Below are 22778 nucleotides of genomic sequence, written 5' to 3' on the forward strand. Positions count from 1 at the left end.
AAGTTGGTTGGTGCCCAAAGCAGCCTGCGAAGTTACACCCACTCACTTTGGGGAACTACAAGGTTCAGCCTCCCTCCCCTCGTGTGGTGCCAAGCAGGTACATGGTCTCTTGGGACAGAACCTGCCTTCTTATTGTATAACTGCAATGAGATCTTCACTGAAAAGCAGGGTACTGGCACAGGACAGCAACTCAAGTAAAACAATATATACATACTAGGTGCTCAATCCCCTGTAACAATTGCGTATACAATAATAAACAGCTAATAAGTGTCTAAGACTTCCTACACTTTATTGCTTTAGTCATTCATCCCGAATGTTCCTGATACATTTATTAGGAACATTTGGGATGTAACAGAACAACAACAAAAGAACACTACCACGACCTTAGAAGAGGGCTGAAAACCAGATCCAAGTGCTACTTCTAAAGAATTCTGAGATGTTCTCAGGATTGCTGTCATTCCTATTAAGATTTTAGACACTTACATTTCAGTAGCCCCAGCAATCCAGGGAACAGGATTGCAACAGACAATTTGTGTACACACTTATTAAAGCAAGATAACTCACAGACATCAGTCTTATCCTCTTAACAGTGTATTCACTGTTGCTAATTGTTTTCTTACTTTACCTGCCAAATGAGACAATCATGCTGCCCAACACAAAGCCAGAAAGATGACAAGAAAAATGCTTTAAAAAAAGATTTTTTTTAAAAAAAGATATATCTTATAGCATAAGCCTGGAAAGGGAAGAAACTTCACAAGGGACAAGAAGAGTTATACAGCAGATACATGACTTAACAGAAGAACAAATATGACACATGAATAAATGTAGTGCATTCCAAAAAAAAACCAATCTAATACTTCAAAAAAGAGCAATATCCCCTTCACGGCTCACTGGTACTCCCTGAGGAATTTTGGAAAACATTCTATTAAGACATGCTTTGGTTGATAATATCATAGGGTTGCTGGGATTTGATTTGACATTTTCTGTCCTTTTTTTTTTTTTTTTTTTTTGGTTTCTTGTTGTTTCGATTTGTGAGAATGAACACTTGTCTCAAAAACAGGATCTTGGTTACTGAGGAATCTGTTTATTTCAGGCCCTTTTTCCTAACTTGGTATCAGTTGGAATCACTCACTGCTCTTGGTATTCTAGGGGCCTAATTTTAGGCCCCAGTTTTTCAGATGTTGGCCAGAGGCCCCACTCAGTGTCTCTACGTAGAAAAAGCATATTGGAAGATTTACTTTTATCTTTGGTGAGGATTCAAGGCTCCAGAAGATTTTTTTCCACTGAGTTCAATAGCTCTAGGTCTGGCCTCCCGTTTCTGACACTGGTTAGCTTCTGAAAAAACAGCTCTGCTGATGGATCGACAAGACTGAGCGTCTGCAAAGGACATGAGATGGACATTTAACTCTGAGTTCACTTCACTTCAGGTACTTGTTAAGTAAAGGGCTGGCTCTGGTTAGCTGCAATAAATCTGGTGTCCATGGCTATGGAAGCTGTGACAAGGAAAGTCCATCACACTCAGGATGCAGCACCCTAGCACCTACACGACACAAAGAAAAGTCAACACAGCACAAAGAAAGGAGACTGAACCCAATCCTCTTCTGACAGACCTGGCACCAAGTCTATGAAAGATCTGTGTCCTGACTGAGCTCCATACTTAACTGGTACAAGCATACCAGGGAGTTTCTCAGGGATAAGGGAGTGTGCTTTTTGACAGGAACAAAACTTTCCATAACAAGCAGATGTCATCCTAGATATCAGTGGCAAGACTTACTCTCTGGAAAAAGATCCTGGGGCTAGCTTATTGTCCAAAATGCAGCTCTGTAAAGAGCCATATCTCCCCAAGACACTGATATGCTGCAAAGAAGACAGCTTTACTGATTCATCCTTCACAACATCCTTCACAATCTGACAAGCTACGCAACAGCTCAGTGCACAGCTATGATTACTCCTCTTATCAGAGCACTGCAATATTTCATGAGCTTAAAGATCTCATGGGGCAAGTTGTGGCTGTCAGGACTTTCCCCATGCCCTCACCAGTGAGTGGTGCTAGTGCTGGGCTTGGTTTGTGTCTGCCACACAAAAAATGAGATCTGTTGACTCTTATGGAAGCATAATTCCCTCCTCACTCAGGGGCATGCATATGCTTAAGATAGGATTAAACTAAAGAAGGAAGAAAAGACATCTGGAGTGAAAACATGTTTTAACTAATTTACCTACTGCTACTTTGATTTATTTCCACTTCCAACATGTCTGTGAGATACCATCTGTCAGTTCCTTACCTTTTCCACCATTACCTTTCCCTCTGCCCCCAGCCAAGGGGTATATGGACCACTGATAACTAACAAGAGCTGGGAAGGAAAATAATGAAGGCCCCACTTATAACCAGAGGAGAAGGGGTGGTAGAGAGGATTATTTGCACAGAATTCAGCTTGGGTTTTCAAACCAGTATTTATGGGTTTGGAAAGAGCCAAGAACAAAAGCTTTAAAATAGTTATTAGGGGTTTTATGGAAACTGGATGAATGGATGGTTTCAATGGGAAGCCAAATAAATATAAAAAAAAAAGATAATTTAGGACTGGCAAGGAATCTTAGGATCTTGAAATAATAAATCTAGGAAAAAAATAAGAAAATAACACTTTTGAAAAGTGACAGTCTCTGGAGTTCAGAACAAACCCATCTGTCTTAACAGCAAAGATGCTATGCTTGAATCGAGGGATAACAATTGCTACTGTTACTGCCTTCTTATTAATTATTATTATTAACACAAACTATGCTGTCCTATGCGTTGCACTCCAACCACAGCAATACAGTCAGATAAACCATCCACTAAGCACAAAGATGGCATTTCAGAGAAAAGCTGGAATCATCCAAAAATAACACGAAGCCATATCCACTGAGTGGCTTCGCCCGCTTTGCTTTATCTTTTGAGCCATGCGGATACATTTAAGTCCTTAGATGGTCACAGCGGTGCCTGTACTAACCACAGCAATATCCCTGCAGAGGTGACCCTGTGTTATTTGGAGCTACATTTGCAGAGCTTCTTTAGCTGGACACCTCTCAAAACCAACCTACAATTCATGGGGGAAATGGAAAGCTCCTTGCTCCCCTCCCTTTTCTGAAAAAAATCAGGACACTTATTCAAAGTAGTGACTGTGGCTTCTCTGTACCTGAACACCTACAGCGTAAGTGATGCTGTGGTCTTTTACAAACACAACTGCTGGGGATGAGCAGAGTGAGCCAGGCACACAGACAGAAGCTGATAATCCTCATGATATAAACTGGCTTTATGCTAGCAAAATTGCACCTCTAGTGGAGTTTCAAAAGTCCCCTAAAAAGAAAAAGCATCATAGGTGTAAGTTAAGCTTTACTAAGTAATATGAGTACTTTATAATTTAACAGCTGTAAGGTAAGAGTAATCCTCAATCTGTTGCACACTGTGATAAATAAGGGAAACTGAGGCAGAAAGCAGTAAAGAAATCAGCCAAACAGTGGGAAAAGCAGGAATCAACCCAGGACTTCTGACTCATGTGCTTATCCTCATTTGGATGATGCTCCTTCCTGTGAGCCAAATCCCGGTTCTGGTCTCATTGAAGCCAATGTAAAACTTCCATATATGTGAACAGAGTGAAGATTTGAGACTTCAGTCTGTCATCTGCACTTTATAGGTTCGTGCCTTTATAGATGGGGCAGATATTTCATTCTGCTCTGTGCTTCAGCCAGCTGGACACTGCTCTGTTTATTTTTCTCATTGTACCCTAAATATACAGTAATTAAGAAAATTTCTTTCTCCCATATGGAAGATTTTAGTATTTTTAATCACAAAATTGCTCTTCTTCATTTATGGCACTTCTACAGAGAGATCAGTTGCTTGTAAACGTTAGCAGCAGAGATGGCTGTGCTTGTTCTCGTCGGGGTCTGCTACAGCAGGCAGGCAGCTCCCTGAGGCCACAAGAGAAGGGCTCCTGCCCACCTGTACCCCCCCCCAACACACACTGCTGTGCTCAACTCTCTCTTCTATCATCTTCTGGCTGGCAGACAGCTGCCATACACTGTCAGTGCACAGCAGCTAAGTAGGGCTCAGGTAAGAGGCTGCCACAGCTGGCAGATTAAGGGCCTGGTCAGCTCGCCCTCACCTGATGCTGAAGCAAATTGAAATTCTTCACGTGAGACACGAAACTCTGATCTGGGCTATTTGGTAGGGTGCTGACTGATAACCACGCTGTATGCCAGGGCATGCATCTTCACCATCTGTTCCAGGACCTGCTCTGAGGTCGATCCAGATGCCCCGTCCCACTGCTATGTAACACCTAAGGCAGTAGTTTGTACTCAGGGTGAGCTGTACCTCACTGGAGCAGGGCAGCACGGCCTCTCTGCAGGAAGGGTTACAGCTATCTACTCTCCTTCCCATCCCTTCATGTCTGAGTACTGCTTCCAGAGAACAAGACTACAGCTTTGGCCATCTCCCCTTCAGGGAGCAGAGAAATGGGGACTCAGACTCCAGTTATGTTCCCTGAGACCTAGCCTCACTTAAGCTTTTATCAGCTATTACATGCTCTATGACTTTTTAAAACTATCAGCATGTGCCTAATATTGCTCTTGTTGAAGAGAAAAGAGCAAGATTGTACAAGCAAAAGATGACAGAACTGAAGATTTAGTCCCATCCCTACATCACCTGCAATGCAGGAAAGAAGGAGCTATTTATTTAATAAGAATGCCTCTTCTCCACTCCTCTCACTCTGTCAGTGCAGAAACATTGATGGTTCAGCCAGCGGTTAGCTGCAAAAATACTCATCTCTATTTTATTCCAGCATATACATCAGTGAGCACCACCACTTGGCCAAGGAACATGGAGAGTATTGAATTTAGTGTGAGCAAACCCTGTCGAGAGTGAAGACAGTGTCTATTGTAATAACCCTGCTTTGAGATGCTCATTTCTGAAACATTTCTTCTGGGCGGAAACTTTCTGTGCCTTATTCCTCCTCAAAAAGATTTGTGTCTTTTCTTTTTGAAAAGACTGTGAAAATTCTCCTCATTCAGTTCCAAACTGTGGGAGGATGAATTAGGCACGAGACTTCACCTACTGATAAGGAAGCAATTGTTAAAAATTTGGGAGAAAACTATCATAAATGACACATTTTAAGAAAACTTACTGCCTTAACTGATACTTTTTTAGTAGCTGGTTATAAACAATCAGACACACTTGAATTACAGTCAGCATCTGCATCAGTTGAATTATTTCAAAAGAATTTGTTATATCTGCTCTACTTTCAAATACCTTTCCAAAGAAGCCAAAGAGAGAGCTGCTGATTTGCAGAAGAGGGCTGGCAAGCTTCTGCCCAAGAAGACCAGGTTTCAAATACAGTGTTTGAAATCAACACCAGAGAAGTCTGTAACCACCAAGAGACACATTCTCCCTCCAACTCCAGAGGGAGGGGAACTATGCTTTTTTTTTTTTCCCCTGCATCATCATTTTAATTTCTGCATACTTAACTTGCATAATCCTTATCTCTAATCAGATAGGATTATAATGAGCAGCCTTCAACTCAGCCACTTTAGAATCACCCTTCTTGAAATAAATATAGTGATCATGACAGCATAGAGAGCCAACAGCTCTCATTTTACTGTGTTGGGCAGTCCTGCAACTCGCAGACAAAAAGGGATGTTATCTGCTGCTTGCTCAGACAATCCACTCTAGGCATCCTTTGGAAACCCAGAAGCAAGGGCAAATTCAACCAATCTGGAAAGAAAGGCAAGTCAGAGGAAGACTGATTTGTGTATAAGTGACATTGAAAGGGGAACAGATCTCTACTGCAGCTGACTCGGTTGCTGATGCGTCAGATGAACAATTCCATTATGCATGTCTTTCCTGTTCTCATAGGTGAGGGCACAAGAAGCATATGTGCCTAAGTTTAGTCCAAAAATTAAGACATATCCAGATACAACTTTTCCCATTAGCGTTCTGCTCCAATATACAAAACACAGGAGGCAAACACAAGCAACTTCACTGGGTCAAGCTACCCACGTCATGACATGAAGCTGAATATAGTCCAGAACCCTGCAGGTCAGAGGGATGGAGCTGGCACAAAGCAAGCAGAAGGACTCACCAATTTAAAGCTTCTTCCACAGAAAGCACTATCTCATCCCACCAATTCCAAGATTTTTAAAGTGAGACGTGGGTGAGAATACCCTCCCTCTGTCCCCAGAGCAGTGGATTTCAGTCATTGAACAGTTCAGACTTGAACAAAACGTATGTGCAAATACACTCATACAACACTAGCCTCCAAATACTCCCAAACCCAGATGACATCAAGATTTTCTTTAATTGTTGTATTTTTAAACCCTTGATTTTCTTGTGGTGGGGGCCTCAGAACCATTGGAGACCTTGGGGGGTGGAGGGGTGCCAAAGACAATTGTGGCCTGGGAATATTTGCCAGCTGGACTATGAGATCTATTTTTGGTTCTCAATTCTCTCTCTCTTTTTTTTTTTTTTCCTCCCCTCCCTGTTCTCCTTGCAGATCCTGTGTTCTGGCTCACCGGGATCTGCAAATGCCCGGTCTCACCAACTGCAGACCTGGACTGTGCTGGTGTGTCATTCCCTGAAACTGAGAGGGCTAATGCAACAGGGAGTAGCAAGCAATTTGATCTATCAGGAAACCTGCCTTTTCACAAACTGCACTCACCAGCTAGGATTCCTACTAAACTTTGAAGGCCCAGTGTTGCTCCTATTTACACCCACTCAGCTTTAACAGCTACCGCAGACTTATACTAGGGATACAGAGTTTGGAATCTGGGATTCATTTCCTATTATAAAGAAAGAGAAAAAAAGCACACTTTGAATCCAGCTATCTTGCAGACTGAAATTTTGTTCTACATTTTTCCTTTCAATGCCACAGTCTCCTCTGCTCTTTCTGCCTACTTCCAACTTTCAGATGAACTGCTGAGATGCTGAAATTCAAACTACAAGAATACATACCATATAAAACAATCACAAAAACTGCTGGTTCAACATCTTCCTATCTACCCTTCCTACATCAAAGCAAGAACCTCTGGTTGCCTGACAGGGCAAATAAGATCCTGCAAACATGACTGGAACTCTGCTCAGAAGTGGTAAGTGCCACAAGAGCCAGTCCCTGAGGCTGCTGCCCACCACAAAGACGTACGAAAGTGTCCTGAACTCAATCCTCAGCTGAAGTGCAGCACAGAGCACCGAGATGCCTCCTTCACAAACAGCAGAAAACACAGTGCGACACAAAAGGCACTGACCTGCTTCACCTGGCAAAGAGGCAATGATATCTACCAGCTGCATACAGAAAGGGGAGTGAGGAAAGGCTTTTGGATCACATGTCATCATCATGGAGAAGGGCAGAGAACAACACTCTTGTGTAATAATGATAAGGTACTGTCAGAAACAGAGGTCTGAAAGGAACGTCAAGAGCAGGAGGAGGACACTAAGGATGCTGATAGGCAGTAATCACACAATGGTGTGGGAGAAACCGAGGCTGAAGGAGAGGAGCTCCTAGAAGGAAAAATACAAAATCTCATTAATATGACCTACTTCACAAGGGACTGAAAGGAAACACAGCCCTTACCACCCTTAGAACAAGAGCCTACATATTATACATATGGGATTTCCCCCCCACCCCCCAGACTGTGCATCTCTAGCAGAAGACTACCTGTGGCCACTTTGTAATCAATTACCTGCAATGTCCTTTCTTAATTCTTTCATCTCTTCCTCATGAGTCAGTTTCTGCAATACCTGAAGCAAAATAGATCCACAGCTCAGATACAAGAGAGCTTGTCCTATACACCAGTTTTATCTTCAGTAACCAGAGCCAGCTAGATAGCTGAAAACAGACAGGTTTTCACAATCCTGTTAGAAAGCAGACAGGTAAAGACTTAGGGGAAGGCAAATCTAGACGATAACTGCAAAGAACACTATTTGCATCTTTCCCCCCTCCACACCCCAGAAAGCCAACCCTGCCCCTTTGTCCCCACTGCATTTTCAGAGCTTGAGCTATTAACTGGACACAACATGCAAAACACCACTTGGAACCCATGGTCTTGTCTGCAGAATTTGTTTTAATCCTCCTCCTAATGATGATGTTCTTCTCGAAGCCTTACTGACAGTGCCCATTTTACCACATTTCAGTCACTCCTTCCAGAGTATCATCTGGATGTGCCACAAACATCAAACGAGGAACAGCTTGCACAAACAAAAGCAGAAGCACGCTACATGTGCTTGCCCAAATTATCTGGCAAGCAACAGCTATAATAGGAACAAACAGATAAATGAGGAAAAAATAGAGAAGTTATTTCCTTACAAACATTATTCTTAATAAATAACTTGACTCACTGTCCTAAGAATAATTTGTCTGGGACGTGGTACTTAAACTGTTTGGAACTTTTCTTTTGAACTGCTCTTCACACACAGCTTTTGTCAGAATTTAATTTGTTTTATTGGATCAGAGGACCAGAATTACATTCTAGCACTCTGTAATTCTTTCTGTATACAGTTTGAGTTGTGGAACTTTTTAGCATATCCATCTGGGTCACACATCTGTGGGTAACACCCGTACAGGATTAAATACCCTAAACAAGAATTGGGGGCTTTGCAGTCTGTGCCTGTGTTCAGATTAAAGCACCTAACGGCAAGGTTAGGCTTAAGCACACGAGTAGGATTTGGACACGCAGGCTCAACCAGCAGCCAGTATACCCTACGTGCTGCCACTGCTTAGAAAGAAGACTTCCCTACCATCTTCTGTGTGTCCTTCTTTTCCTCCCCTGAGACCTGATGTCAGAGAAAGGGAGTTTAGAGCTTCTCTCTCTACCAGTGGGTCATTTTCACTCTTTTACATTAATGGGAATTGCAGGTGCACTGCAGGCAGAACATTAACTTCTTCAAACAGTAGAGAAAAGGCTACATGCACCTGGGGAGGAAGAATATACATCCGTTTGTGCAATCTCAGCTTTCAAGGGGAAATGTGCAGTGGAAAAAGAAGGAATGATAGGGGAAATTAAATTAAAGTGCAGGAAGAAGAATATTAGTAACAGAAGGGAACTTCTACCTGTGATGCTGGCCAAAAGGCTTTCAAGATGCTCAGTGAGAATACACGGGTGTGCAGGAAGCCCGTCAGACTATCCAAATACAATGCTGACTCGGAGACTTCTGGAGAAATTGCTCTACTACAGTCTCAGAGAACCTCGCTGCTCAGTCCAGCTCTGACATCAGTGGCTCTCTTGTCCCTTGTTTCTCTGGGTCAGCAGGAGCTCACCAGAGCTGGGCAGGACAGCCCTTCAGGCACGCATTCCTCCAGTATCTCTTGGCTCTCCTGCCAAACTGCCTGGTGCATGTTCAAAGGCACTGCGAGTGAAGCAGGGCAGCATTCTGAATGATGTGGCTTCTTGATGCCAAATCCACTGGCATGTGAGTATCTGGGTATGATTTTCCTACGTATTGTGTACCAAAGAACACGGGAGGTTATGTCCACTTGCAGTCCAAGAGGTTTGCTTGGGCCTGCAAAACTGTCCTCCCCAAGCCCCAACAGACATCCACCAGCCTCTCAGAGAACAGCACAGGGATCTCAGACATGCTTATACTCCTCATACCCCTGTAATGATCTTCTTCTATGCCTTCTCAGAGTCTTTACCTAGGCTCTGGCCCAACACCTGTTCCTTAAGCTTCTCATCACAGGGTCAATCCTGTCACTCAGCCTACTCTGCTCTTTGCCCAGCTGGTCTCTCAAAAATGTTAATTAAATCACGTGGAAGGAGCTAATCACATTTGTCCCAGCTGTCTTTCAACCCAGTGAGGACCAGTTCTCTCTCTCCATCTTGTTTCATTTTGAGATATCTTCATACATTATTCTTTCCTGTCCCACTGATTCCTCATCCCAAACAACCTCAGCCTGCACACAAATCACTTCCAGAGCCTTTCTGCTCTGCACTGCAGCTTCATTTCCAGGTATCTTGCTGGTATCTTGTGCAGTGTCATTAAAACGTCCCTATCTCCACAGGTCACCTGCTTAATACACCTGGATTGTATTTGTACTGGCAGAGTACTGCCACCCTATGAGCACCAACACTGCACACTGATGTTTCAGTTCAATTTTAATATGGAAAATTGCTTAAACAAACAAATAAAAACCCACAGCCACATGTAAATGATAGAATAGGACTTCCTTTCCCACTCCTCCCTTTAAGTTCACTGAGGTGACAAGGTTTCTGATATGAACAGCAGCCCTTTGAGTAAAACTTGGCAGGTTTCATGCCACTTATTTCTCTTAGGCCAGCACAGGGCTGCGTGACATTAACAGCTTCCAGCCATACCACTGATGGGAGGAAAATAATTTCTTCTGTTAGCAACGACCTTCCAGCTGGTATGCTTGCAAAGCATACTAAGTGCTAACAGCCTTTCTTTACATCATTGATTTTCTCAAATCATTGTCAGGTTTTCTGGTAATAGGTTCATTAGTCTCACCACAAAGAGGTGATGAACATATCCACTAAGACTAAACCAAGAATTTAAGGACATGAGAGCTGTGTGATTTAAATGATAGACCAACTTGGTGCACAGGTCGTGCTGCACAGCATCACCCTCCTCTCTGTAACGTTATGAACTGGGATGCAGTCAGGCTACCTCTGATCTGACAGAACTGAGCAGCTCCCAGTCTAATCATGGGCAGTGCTCACTTTGGGATCCGTGTACAGACTCCCTTATTGAAGATCTCATGGTTTTGTCATTTAGCTCTGCACATTTCATTTCACCACATTCTGTTTACTTCCATCCAAACAAGTTACTTTTATTCTCCACATTTATCTCTGTTGATCAGCACTATCTTTAGCAACTCTCATTCATGTAAGAGAGAAAAATGCTCTAGCGTGTTGAGGGCACGTCCTTGTGTGGTTACACAGTCCCACAGTAGGTGACCCTGAATCTGGAATAATGCATGCATACTCTCTTCCACTTGGATAAATTAATGCTGCTGAAAGACACAGAAAATGAGGCTACTGCAGGACTAGGCTGATGTGGCAGAGCTACAGGCTCCATACAATACTATGCTGTGCATTACAAATACAACAATTTGTTCAGACCTAGCTCAGGTATCTCTAACTTGGCAGTACTCCACATAGTACACTCTAGCCCATACAGATGCTTGGTAGCATCCTCCAGTACTCTGGGTAATCACCACAAAACAGACATAAAGGTGACTGAAAATGTGCCAGCCTTTGCATTATCTACTGTCACCATTTGACCATTTTTGTAAAGTCCACATCATTCACCTCGTTTCTAAAGTGGCTATATTAGCAGAAGAGAAATGTCTCTTGATATTTGGTTATAACACAAAATGGTAAAAACAAATGTTCAAGGAAATTGTGTCTTGCATTCTCAAGTAAATAGAGGAAAGTTTGGCCAGAGTTTGCTGTCAATGAAAAACAATGAAATCATACCATAATAACAATTGTTCATATCACTCTACTGCAACTTCTTTAAGATTGAGATTGTTTAATACTTGAAATTTGTATGGCACCAACCACATCTAGACATGCTTTATGTAATGCATATTTCATGTTTCACTCCCCCATATCTACATCCTACTGGATTGTGAAGTTTCAAAAGTGTTATTTATCCATTTCTCTTACATGATAGTAGCAAACACAAATCACAACAAACTACATGGTTTATCTCAAAATCCACAAGAGACAGGAGTATGTTTAGAGTAAGAGGTCCCAAGTTCAGGGGACTCAGTAGTAGCTAGACCATCTGTGCTATTCTCTTCTCATGATCATTTTTAATGCTTTGCTGAAACCACACCTGCATGCCAAACTGGACAGATTCACATCCTCATGACCGGAGAGAAGCACAGTTTTAACACTCTCGTGCAATCTTTTCTGGCTTGGTTTTGCTATTTGTAGTATCACTAGGGAAACCAAACTTGAGACTGGTGATCTTTATTCAACATGTGACTTCCCCAGATGTGATCTCAGCAAACTTACGTATCACTTAACTCCAAGCTATTCTTTCCTATACAAACACCCATGAAACCAGGTTGAACTGGAAGGTAAGTGACTACTGCTATGATTCTGAGCAGCTTTCTGTATCTAGTACATAAAGAGCTACAGTGACCTCTAATGGCAGGCTGCCAAGCTTTTGGAACTACATTACCTGTGATACTAGACAGCATGTGTTGGATATTTACTCTAAAGATAACGGATCACACCTAGCTCTCACTGGAAAGTCTCACAGCACTTTACAGCTGTGGGATGTAATTACCCATGGGAAACACAAGGCAGAGGGGTATGATGTGACTCACCCACAATCAAGCACCTGGTCAGGAACAGCCACAAAGGATACATGTCAGGGCTTCCGAGTTCCAGTCCAATGTTTTCTCCATGTGAAACTGTCAATAAAACAGGTAAGATAAAATTCAGCACAGATTCCATCTTAAATCCAGGCATAAGCCTAACCTTCTGTGGCAGCTAGCACTCTCTTTTCAAAGCATTCACCTGCATTTTTTAATAGCATGACCACTGTGTGCGTGTGCTTGATATTGTTTTGTGTCTGTAGAAAGACAGAGTTTTAGTTACAGGAAATCAGAAAATGAACAAAAGAACACTTTACAGCCAGTACAGCTGCCACTACAGCTGGCTTGCAGCACATCATGTAGCAGAGGCAAACTTATGCTTAAGACAAACATCACATAGACAGAAAGACCCAAGGCACCAGTAAGCTAGCAGGTACCACTGGATTTGGGTGAACCAAATCCATGAATGCTCTCACCTCTCAGCAAACACACAGCAGTAGAACTTAGCTTAGCATGCAGTAAAAGAAGTTTCACTAAGGCAGCATGACCCTACACAAAGAGAGGGCTGAGCACCTGCATTGAGACAATTACCACAGCTCAGACAACATGCAGTAATTACCCGTTGAGCCACAGCAATACGAGCATATATTTGAATCCAAGCTATTTTCCCATGGCTACAAAAGAAGCCCAGAGCACACCAGAGTGCAGGACCTAACAGCTTCCCAGAACCACAAATACAGTGCCAGTGTTTCCCTGCTTCACTTGATAATGAAAAATAACATACAGGTGTATCCCTTTATCAGAAGACCACTCTTTCTGTAATTGCTTCAATATGGTAGTTGTTGTTTTTTTCTTTTCCTTTCCTTTTTTTTTTTTTTTTTTTTTTTTTAGTATTATTCATTTAAACAGCTACTGAAAGCATCAGATCAGTAATAATACAGATTTATAGCAGACATGCAATAACAAAGCTTATAAAGGATTCTTTCTAGACATGAACATCTTGACAAAAATAAATTTTCAGCTGTGCTTAGCTAATTCCATAGTTATTCACTGTCGAGTTTCTTGGACTTCAGTAGCAAACATACTGCAGGCCATGGTCTACAGGACTGGATGGAACCCCGGACCTCAGGTTCCAGGTAGGCTATAACTGGGGAGATCAAACACAAAGCAACACCTCTCCTGTTGATGCTCACTCTCTTGAGTATTCTGCCCAAGAAATCCAAATACAGATTACAGGGAACATAGGCTGGAAAAACAAATAACCTCTAGGTGTTAAAGAAAATTAATAATTCAGGAAAATTATTAGGGAAAAAGTTAGAGACAAGAATAGGGAAAAAAAATAGGGAAAATTATTCCTTTTTGTTTCTCTTGCTCCTGAGGACAAGTTCATCAGATTTCTCTTGGTCAACAGGTCTGGCTGACACTTGTATCTCTTGGCAAGTACCTGCACCCAAAGGGGGGCATTGAATTTGCATCCTTCCATGGCTACCAATAGGCATATAACCATTTTCACAACAGTGCTGTTGATTAAATGCCCTCAGTTACTTCAGGTTTACTTGTAAATTGACAGCTCTCTGACACTTTTAGGCAGTATTAAATACCTCAAAGAACTGGGCCAAAATCCAGGGCACAGATCTGGCACGTGATAAATATTAAGTGCAGTATCTCCTTGTTACCACAGCAACTTGAAAAATACAGTGGAAACAGTACATATCCCTGCAGAATTCCTGAAGATGAACAGACGTACTCTTTGAAATATTGAAACAAATATTATAATGATGTTCTTGAATTGCAGAATAAATTCTACTCCATGCAGTCATGAATGTCAAAAAGCCAGATGTTGTTCATTGATATTGAAACTTCCTATAATCTCCTAAAATCTGTTGGGTAACATCCAGGGAACTGATTGTACCAAAGCAGCAAGAACAGCACTGACAGCTAAACAACTAAACAACCTTTGGGGAAATACTGATTGTATTGCAACTTATTCTTAGCCATGTTTATGTGCTTTTTAAAATAGATATATTTATTTACTCCTGTAGATTGTGTGATACAGACTTTATCCTACCATCTTAGTGGGCTTGATTCAATCTGTTACTTATCATGGGAAACTAAGGATTTAGTCTATAATTAAGAACACTTTTTTTTTTTTTTTTTTTTTTTTTGGTCTTGCAGTACCAGTCCCTAATCCCTGGAATTTAGCAATAATCAGAAAAGACTACTTAACAAAGAATCACATTCCTCAATTAAAAATAAAATAAAATAAAATAAACATAATTACTTAAAGGAAAAAACTCTTAAAACTAGAGATGCATTTTATTAATAGCGGCATGGCATCAGATTAGATTTTTCTGCATTACAGAGATAATGCAAGAAAATATCTGAAGACTGTAAATAAGAACAGGTTAAATTCATACAGCTCCATGTTATTAGGTACGACACAAAAAGCTCCCATTTTCTTGGGGAGCGACAGTATTATTCACCTTCCAAACATGTTATTCTCCGCTTAGTCAAATTGCTTCAGTTTGCATCAAGATAAGCATGGGTTTGTAATGCAATACCAAAATAGAAAGGTAGTTGAGTGTCTCGAGATAGATGATCTGATACAGGAAATCTGAAATTAATATGCAGCTCCACCACCATGACTGAAAAGCAGAAAGTATAAACTAACTCTTGGAGATAGAAAAATATAAATGTAATCATAGTCAAAAATACACTAAAATAAAAGTGCCTATAGTCAGAACCAAAGTGACCACAGATAGTACAAGACCCTCCTGGGCCTTGCTGAATTACAGCCTTCTCATGTTGAATATTCTCAGTTATGAGGCTAGCCTTAATTATTTTCTGGATCAATCAGATACTACAGCAATAATTAATACAGTCTACTGAGAATTCTCCGGAGACTATCTGATTTATTTATTTATTGATACAGTCAGGGTGGAAGCACACTCAATTAGAAGCAGAACTGAGCTGAACAATCATCCAAAACTTGAATCAAAGCATTGGGAGCTCACAGACTGTTCATTAATATTTTCTCCTCCGATAGTTAAATTGTTGTTTGCACTTCACTGACTTCAGCTATTGTTATTAAAGGTAGACACTACCCCAAACTCAGGATATAAATAATATTGAACTTTTAAGAATTCTACACTACTAAAAACTTCCTTAATCTGTGGCTGTCCCCAGTGATTAAAAGGAGAAGTCACAAATAAGCATAAAAAGCTAATGACGGTAAATACTTGTGACTGGTTCTATTTACAAGAAGAAAACACAGTACTTCAAGTCAATCCATTTAAGAACTGCTTTATGGCAATGGTTAGTGAACCTAACTGAGGGCATGGCATCATTGTGCTCATTGCTATGTGTCCTAGTTTCACAGAATCCAAGACTAAACCAGGGGCAGAGGGTATCCCAGGTGGTCAACCCCATCCAGACAAATATCTCCAGTGCTGCAGTTCCCAGGCCTTTCCTGGTAAATTCATACCTGAACTTTGCTGCCTTCCTATAAGAAATCTTTTCTGGACTAGCAGTTAGACACAAGACAGCTATGTGCACATGCTCTTTGCTGTTTCACATTAGCATGTGCTGCTTTGACTCAGGTTTCCCTGGTGATCCACTCCACCATTCCCAGAGGCTAACAAAAGACGATGAAGACCCCTGCTTTTTTGGAACTGGACCACTGAGAGATCAAGTGAGATGGCTAAAAGTACACATGGTCTGCACCAGAGCCAGAAAAAGAGTCACCGAAACTAAGTGTTGTCAGGTGCATATTGAAAAACTGCAGTTGTGTTTCCCACTGGAGAGCTTCTGACCATAAACCAGTGATCTGAGAGGAACATAAATGCCACAGGCTGTTAACAAGGTCTGCTCCCATCATAAAGATATGTTTATCTAATCACCGTTGCTCTCAGACCTGGATTCTTTCACTGTAAGTCACTAACGTGTCACAACAATTACCTGAATTGATGCCAAAGAAAATGTTGCTTGTGATGGCTTTGAATAGCTCTGCCTCGGCCTTTTGTTGTTGTTGTTTAAAATATCCTTTACCTGTTAGTGTTTGCCTTAGACTTAGCAGCTCAGTAAGAAAATACACCAAGAAAGCAAAATAGTTTCTTCTAAGAGATGAAGTGAAAGTCCTAATTTAAATTAAATGTGCACGCTGAGAAAAGGGTCTCAGTGAATGTAGGCAAGGAAGTCACAGCAAAGAAGTGAATCCCACGGAGCTGTAGCCAAGGGGATTTAGAGGAAACCATACAGTGCTTTACTTCCATGGATCTTGAAACATTCTGCAAATGTTCATTAACCCTCCACACTGCTGGGCTAATCGCTCGTTCCCTGTGAAATGCAGGGGTGAGGAGACTGCCAAGGGTCCTGAAGAACAAGTCACTGGCAGTGCCAAGGAAACAAAGCTCTGTGCTGACCAGACACACTGGCACATTTTACCTTTCACTGTAAGATCACACAGTAGAATGCAGGTTATGGTCAGTCTGGAAAAGAAGCAAGAAAGGTTTCCAGTGCTTCTGCTGTCTTGAAACAAGTGAAGAGAAAGGTATGGTTAATAGGAAAAAACATGCCCTCCCCCGTATGGAGATGGGCCTGAGTTTACTCTTCCCTCAGAAAAAGCCAAGAACTACCTTCAAACATTTCAGGAACAGTTAACAGTTTGTTTCCATTTGCTTATTTTTATTTTTTTTTTCCTGTCTTATCTTTTTTCTTCAGACTCAACTTGTGTGGCAAGGACTAAATTAAGTCTGACGAATTCAGTTTATCAGGGAAAAAATGAATAAGATAGCCCCATGCAACAACCCATTTATATTCTAGACAAAATGATACCATAACCTAAGCAATCACTACCCAATATTAATAAAATACATCATAGAGACATGGTATTGATCTCTTCACCAGGTGCTAAGACAACAGAAAAAAAGCACTGTAGTGATTCAACTGAGAAGAACTCCTAACACAAGGGAAGCTGAAAATGTGCAGTTCGGGGAAAATGCACCCAAACACCTTTGGTCCCACATTAGATTAAGCTGAATTTAAGAGCTGTCATTTTCCCTTTTACTGGTGCTGTCACTGAAAAGGATTGCGGGGTGAAGGGGAACTTGACGAGTCAAATTTGGGAACCCAAATTGAGTTGAGGCAAATAGACCACAGAAATGGCAAAGTGTCAGTGAGGCTTAAAACAAAAAGAGTTTATTTTAGTAACACAGGTTAGGAACATTAATAAAGATATATATCTCCAAACGAATACATATAACGATTTTTCATGTTGACAGCATCTGTTTAAAGAAGATTTCTATGGCTGTTAGCCAAAGGTTTGGAGAAGTGTTATTTGGCCCTGTAAGTCACTATTATGGAGACAAACCACATTCTTTTGGGTTATTTGGTGTACATGACAGCACAGATGCGATTTTTGCAAGGCTGGCTCTGGCTTTCTAATTAACTCTACTCTCCCCAAAGCAAAGCTGATATTTACCAGTGCAGTCCTTCATTTTGGTCAAATTCCTCCCAGAGCTGATGGTAGCAAGCAGCAAATTCTCATCTTGCTGCTTTTCTTTTAAACCATTTCTTTCCTCTGCCTTTCACCTAGGAGTAAAGAGGAAACCTAAGCCATTCAGCTGCTTTAATACTGCTGCTCTGCTGAAGCGTTCCATCACTCTCAAGCACTAGCAAATCTAATAAGCAAAGCAATGCCAACCGCCCAGTGTGGTAGTAACCCTTTCCAAATAAGCATTTTCCAAGACTGATTTTTCCATTAGGTTCCTGATCCCTTTGGCATGAATTGTTCTGACTTTAATGAAATGAAATGTGAAGCACGCTGCCTCTTAAGGAAGAAAAAGTCTTTGCACACCATACAGTTACTGTTGCAAAGTGGCTGCCTGTGGGTATCTGTATGCGTTCATGTGCACCATCTCCTTCTGCCAGACAGTAGGAAGAACATCTAGCAAGGAACTATCAAGATTCCTTCTGTAGCAGAAGACCCTGTATTTTACTTTTGCTGTCACTTTGAAGTTTTAGGTGTCATGTCTGCACGCAGACAGGCAAAATCAATGTACGTCTTGCAACCTAAGCAGCAGCTTTAGCAGGGAGACCACAAAGGACCAACCCTCCTCTCTTCAGGGTGTGACAGAGTGGTGATCTAGAAATTCAGAAAGGCAATTTCTGCTTCCTAGATATGGTGGGGATGGGGCTGCAAGCAGAAATTAGCACGCAAGGGTGCATAATTAATCTGTGCTAGCATTTTTTGGTAAAGAGAACAGGAATTACCAGATCTGATCAGTTCAATGGCTAATTTCAAGCATGACTAACAGGCTGGGTCTGGGACCTCCATCATGGACTGTGATTCACTAACCAGCCCAGAGATGTTTCATTCCACTAGTCAGAGGAAAGCCTGAAGGAAAAAAAAAAAAAAAAAAAAAAAAAAAAAAAAGTTTACTTCCCTTCTGTTTTTCATTTTCTATTTGTGGTTAGCCTTGAAAAACATAAACATTTAGCATGTCTACCGCATAATTCTAAGTTTGCCTGCATGTATGGTAGCTTTAGGGAGCAAACACCATCACTCACAACAACAGACCTTAAATCAAACAGACAGTCCTCTGTCTACACTAGAGAAACCGAGAAACCATTTTTTTTCCTCCAGTGACAGTTTTCAACCCCTAATACATTAGAAATCAATCATAGAAACATGAAAACAGCATGGAAAAATATATGTTTGCTATAATATGTGTGTGCTTACATATGCAGATTCAATACAGCGTGAAATCTTCCTGCAATTCATTCATTCTAGATGTTTTCCAACTGTTAAGACATGTCCCAAATCCTCTCCTACTGCAGTGAGTCCAGTCATGCAGCAGAAGGCTCCTGGAATTATACCAGTGTATTTATACCAGTGTATTTTTGATCACTTCACACATACTGATACTCATACTCTCTTAAATTATTAAGATGCTGCTATTTTTAAATAAGCTACAGGTCTAATGCCAGCCCAACAGCCTGCCATACAAATGATCTATGCTTAAAGCCACTGCCGGCCAAAAGCCCAGAACACAGTTTCCCTTGGCTTATTATGGTTTCCCTTTCCTATTTCCAGAACTTCTCTTCCTCCATCACTCATGATCCTAAATAACACATGACAGGTCACGTTAAGCCTCTGTGTGACAGCCCTGAGACAATCTGTCAAACAGCTGCAACTCCCTTTGTTCACTGAGTTCTTAATGAGCTTTAGGAAGGGCTTTACAGCCTCCCAGAATCAATCTGAAGCCTTATAAAGAACCCTCAGTGAGCTGCTTTTCAAATAAATGCTTTTGCTTTTATGGCTAGGAGGATATAGAGCTGTGGTGGTTATCCAAGCAGCTGTCACAGCCAGCAAGGAGGGCATACAAAAACTTCCCTGGACTGATCCAGCAGCTCTGCCAGATCACCGGGTAAGCTGTGGAGTGTGGTACAGCAGGATACAGAAACACGAACACGACCAGACCCAGCAAACAAGTTCACAAACGGATGTGATACAACCAAGATGCTGCTGTTACCTCCAGTTTTTAGGGAAGGCGTGCTGCATTTTTATGGGTTGCAGACTATCCTGAGGTTCTACCATGTGGCATGCAGGTGGATGAGCTGCTGCGGGATCCTAGCAATGGGATACAGAACAGGGTGTTCTGGGGTCCTGGCTTGCATCCACTGCATCTCATCAGGGGCCTCAGGTGAAATGGTTGCCTCGCTGAGGTCAACAGAAAAACTTTCCCTGTTGATAACCTGTGCCAGGATTCCCCCATAAATGTCTCTCACATGAAAAAGTTTTGATAGCCACATACATGGGTCTCACCTTGACTTTACAGCAAACAGTTTTCAGGTATATTGCTAACTGCCCTCTGTGTGAAAGGCTAAGGTGTTAAACCAGACTACACGATGATGGATCAGAGGGATAAACCCTGCTAAAACACATACTCAAAAAATTGTACTGTTATGCTGTGGAGAGGATGGTGTTCTCTAGAGCTGGTTAGGGCATAAATATGAACAAAATAGAATCATAGAATCATAGAATATCCTGAGTTGGAAGGGACCCTTAAGGATCATCAAGTCCAACTCTCGACACCGCACAGGTCTACCCAAAAGTTCAGACCATGTGCCTAAGTTCACAGTCCAATCTCTTCTTAAATTCAGACAGGCTCGGTGCAGTGACCACTTCCCTGGGGAGCCTGTTCCAGTGTGCAACCACCCTCTCTGTGAAGAACCCCCTCCTGACGTCCAGCCTAAATTTCCCCTGCCTGAGCTTAACCCCGTTCCCGCGGGTCCTGTCACTAGTGTTAATGGAGAAAAGGTCTCCTGCCTCTTGACAACCCCTTACAAGGAAGTTGTAGACTGCGATGAGGTCTCCCCTCAGCCTCCTCTTCTCCAGGCTGAACAGGCCCAGTGACCTCAGCCGTTCCTCGTACGTCTTCCCCTCCAGGCCTTTCACCATCTTCGTAGCCCTCCTCTGGACACTTTCCAACAGTTTCATGTCCTTTTTATACTGTGGTGCCCAGAACTGCACACAGTACTCGAGGTGAGGCCGCACCAGCGCAGAGTAGAGCGGGACAATCACCTCCCTTGACCTACTAGCGATGCCGTTCTTGATGCACCCCAGGATACGATTGGCCCTCCTGGCTGCCAGGGCACACTGCTGGCTCATATTCAACTTGCTGTCTACCACGACCCCCAGATCCCTCTCTTCTAGGCTGCTCTCCAGCATCTCATCGCCCAGTCTGTACATGCAGCCAGGGTTTCCCCGTCCCAGGTGCAGGACCCGGCACTTGCTCTTATTGAACTTCATGCGGTTGGTGATCGCCCAGCTCTCCAACCTGTCCAGATCCCTCTGCAAGGCCTTTACGCCCTCATTTGAGTCCACAACTCCTCCAAGTTTGGTGTCATCAGCAAACTTGCTCAAAATACCCTCTATTCCTACATCCAGATCATTTATAAAAATATTGAAAAGTACCGGCCCTAAAATGGAGCCTTGAGGGACCCCACTGGTGACCGCCCGCCAGCCTGACGCAGCTCCATTTACCATAACCCTTTGGGCCCTGCCCGTTAGCCAATTGCTCACCCATCGTATGATGTTTTTATTTAGCAGCCTTCTGAAAGAAAAATCAGACCAAAGGCAGCTTGGTGGAACGAACGTGGAATGGGTGTCAAAATTTCACTAAGCATACAGAAAAGGTTTTGTTAACAAACAAAAAAAAACAGTATTTTCTGTTTTATGCACAGAAGTAGCACCCAAATATCTCCCTGACAAACATGCTGCTCCCATATGCTGAGCAGAGCTCACCCTCTAAAGCACCTAAGCACTTACATGACTTCATCTGATATTGGGCACTCCTGCAAACATCAAGGACAGAGATGCCAAAGCCAGGAACCTGCATGGTCCTATGCTGTGAAGTGCTGCTGGTTTTCCTTGGCCTCCTGGAGGGAAGAACGGCCCAGTGGAAAAAATGTGATTCCCAGCCAGATGAGAAGTACTGAACCTGAATACCCGTGCTTTAAATATCTCTAGGTCTTGGCTTACATAAAGAGCACTTTGAGGAAAAAATTAAAATAAAAGAGTGATTAGACCAATTCCTCTTTGTTCTATAGTGAGCAGCACAGGGATACCACACGGGAACAGCAGTATGGGCTGAGATGGCTGAGCTAAGAGAGTTTCCAGTACCTTTGCCACCAAAAGTGAAGGTGTGTCAGCAGAGGGGCGGCGGGGTTTTTTGGCCTGGGCACAGCACAGTGACAATGAGGCTGCAGTGCTTTCAGACTTAGGTTGTTCCCCTCATGTGAGATGGCTAATAATAATGAAGCTTGTTACAGACAAAATAACAGAGCACGTAAGTTATTGCTTGGTTTTTGCACGGGATTTAACGCTGGCTACGAATAAAGGCTCCATCTGAAATCAGTCCCCAAAACGAACCAGTGCATTTGTACTGCAAGGGATTCCTTGCTGCCTGGAATTTTGCTTTAGTAATTATACTGATGCGACATGAGGATGAGTCAAGTGCATAGCTCAGGAAAGGATGCAAAACACTGATAAAGCTTGATCCACAATTTACATACATGTAAAATAATATATGTTCGATCTGTTTACGAATGATCCCTGAGACATGTTTTTCCTCCAGAAGATAGTTACAGAACAATGAGACAGGTTAAGCATCAATCACTTTTTATGCAATGTAAACCTATGTTTATTCTAGACAGCTCTCAGTGGGCAGCTGAGCAGTGAAAACAGCCTTGGCTTTTCTCTCTCCACCTCTTTCAAGCACACGCATTCTTCACGAGGGAAACATATAGCAAATTTCACCCCCTGGATTTCCACTTTGAGAGTTATAATCTGAGATTGCTTTAGAAAAATATACAGAGGAATTAAATCCTAGACTTAGTGGGCTGCTCCAGGAATATTTCGTTCCTGACAGCTTCCTGTGAAGTAATTGAAAAGCCAGGATAGCTGTGTCT

At 42.2% G+C, this 22778-nt stretch overlaps 1 protein-coding gene across 3 annotated transcripts in view; it reads right to left on the bottom strand.

Annotated features, from left to right (window-relative positions):
• The window catches only part of OSTN (osteocrin), a 123737-nt gene that overhangs the window by 40064 nt on the left and 60895 nt on the right, over positions 1 to 22778 (bottom strand). For 2 of the 3 annotated variants that reach the window (XM_084529033.1, XM_084529032.1), the window contains exon 2: positions 12315 to 12401. The gene's annotated coding sequence lies outside the window, so the exon portion shown is untranslated. Of the gene's footprint in view, positions 1 to 12314; positions 12402 to 12924; positions 13062 to 22778 lie in introns of those variants that run through there. The other variant, XM_084529031.1, reaches the window with a different exon arrangement.

This window comes from Aythya ferina (assembly GCF_964211825.1).
Source record: "Aythya ferina genome assembly, chromosome: 9".
Lineage (NCBI taxonomy): Eukaryota > Metazoa > Chordata > Aves > Anseriformes > Anatidae > Aythya > Aythya ferina.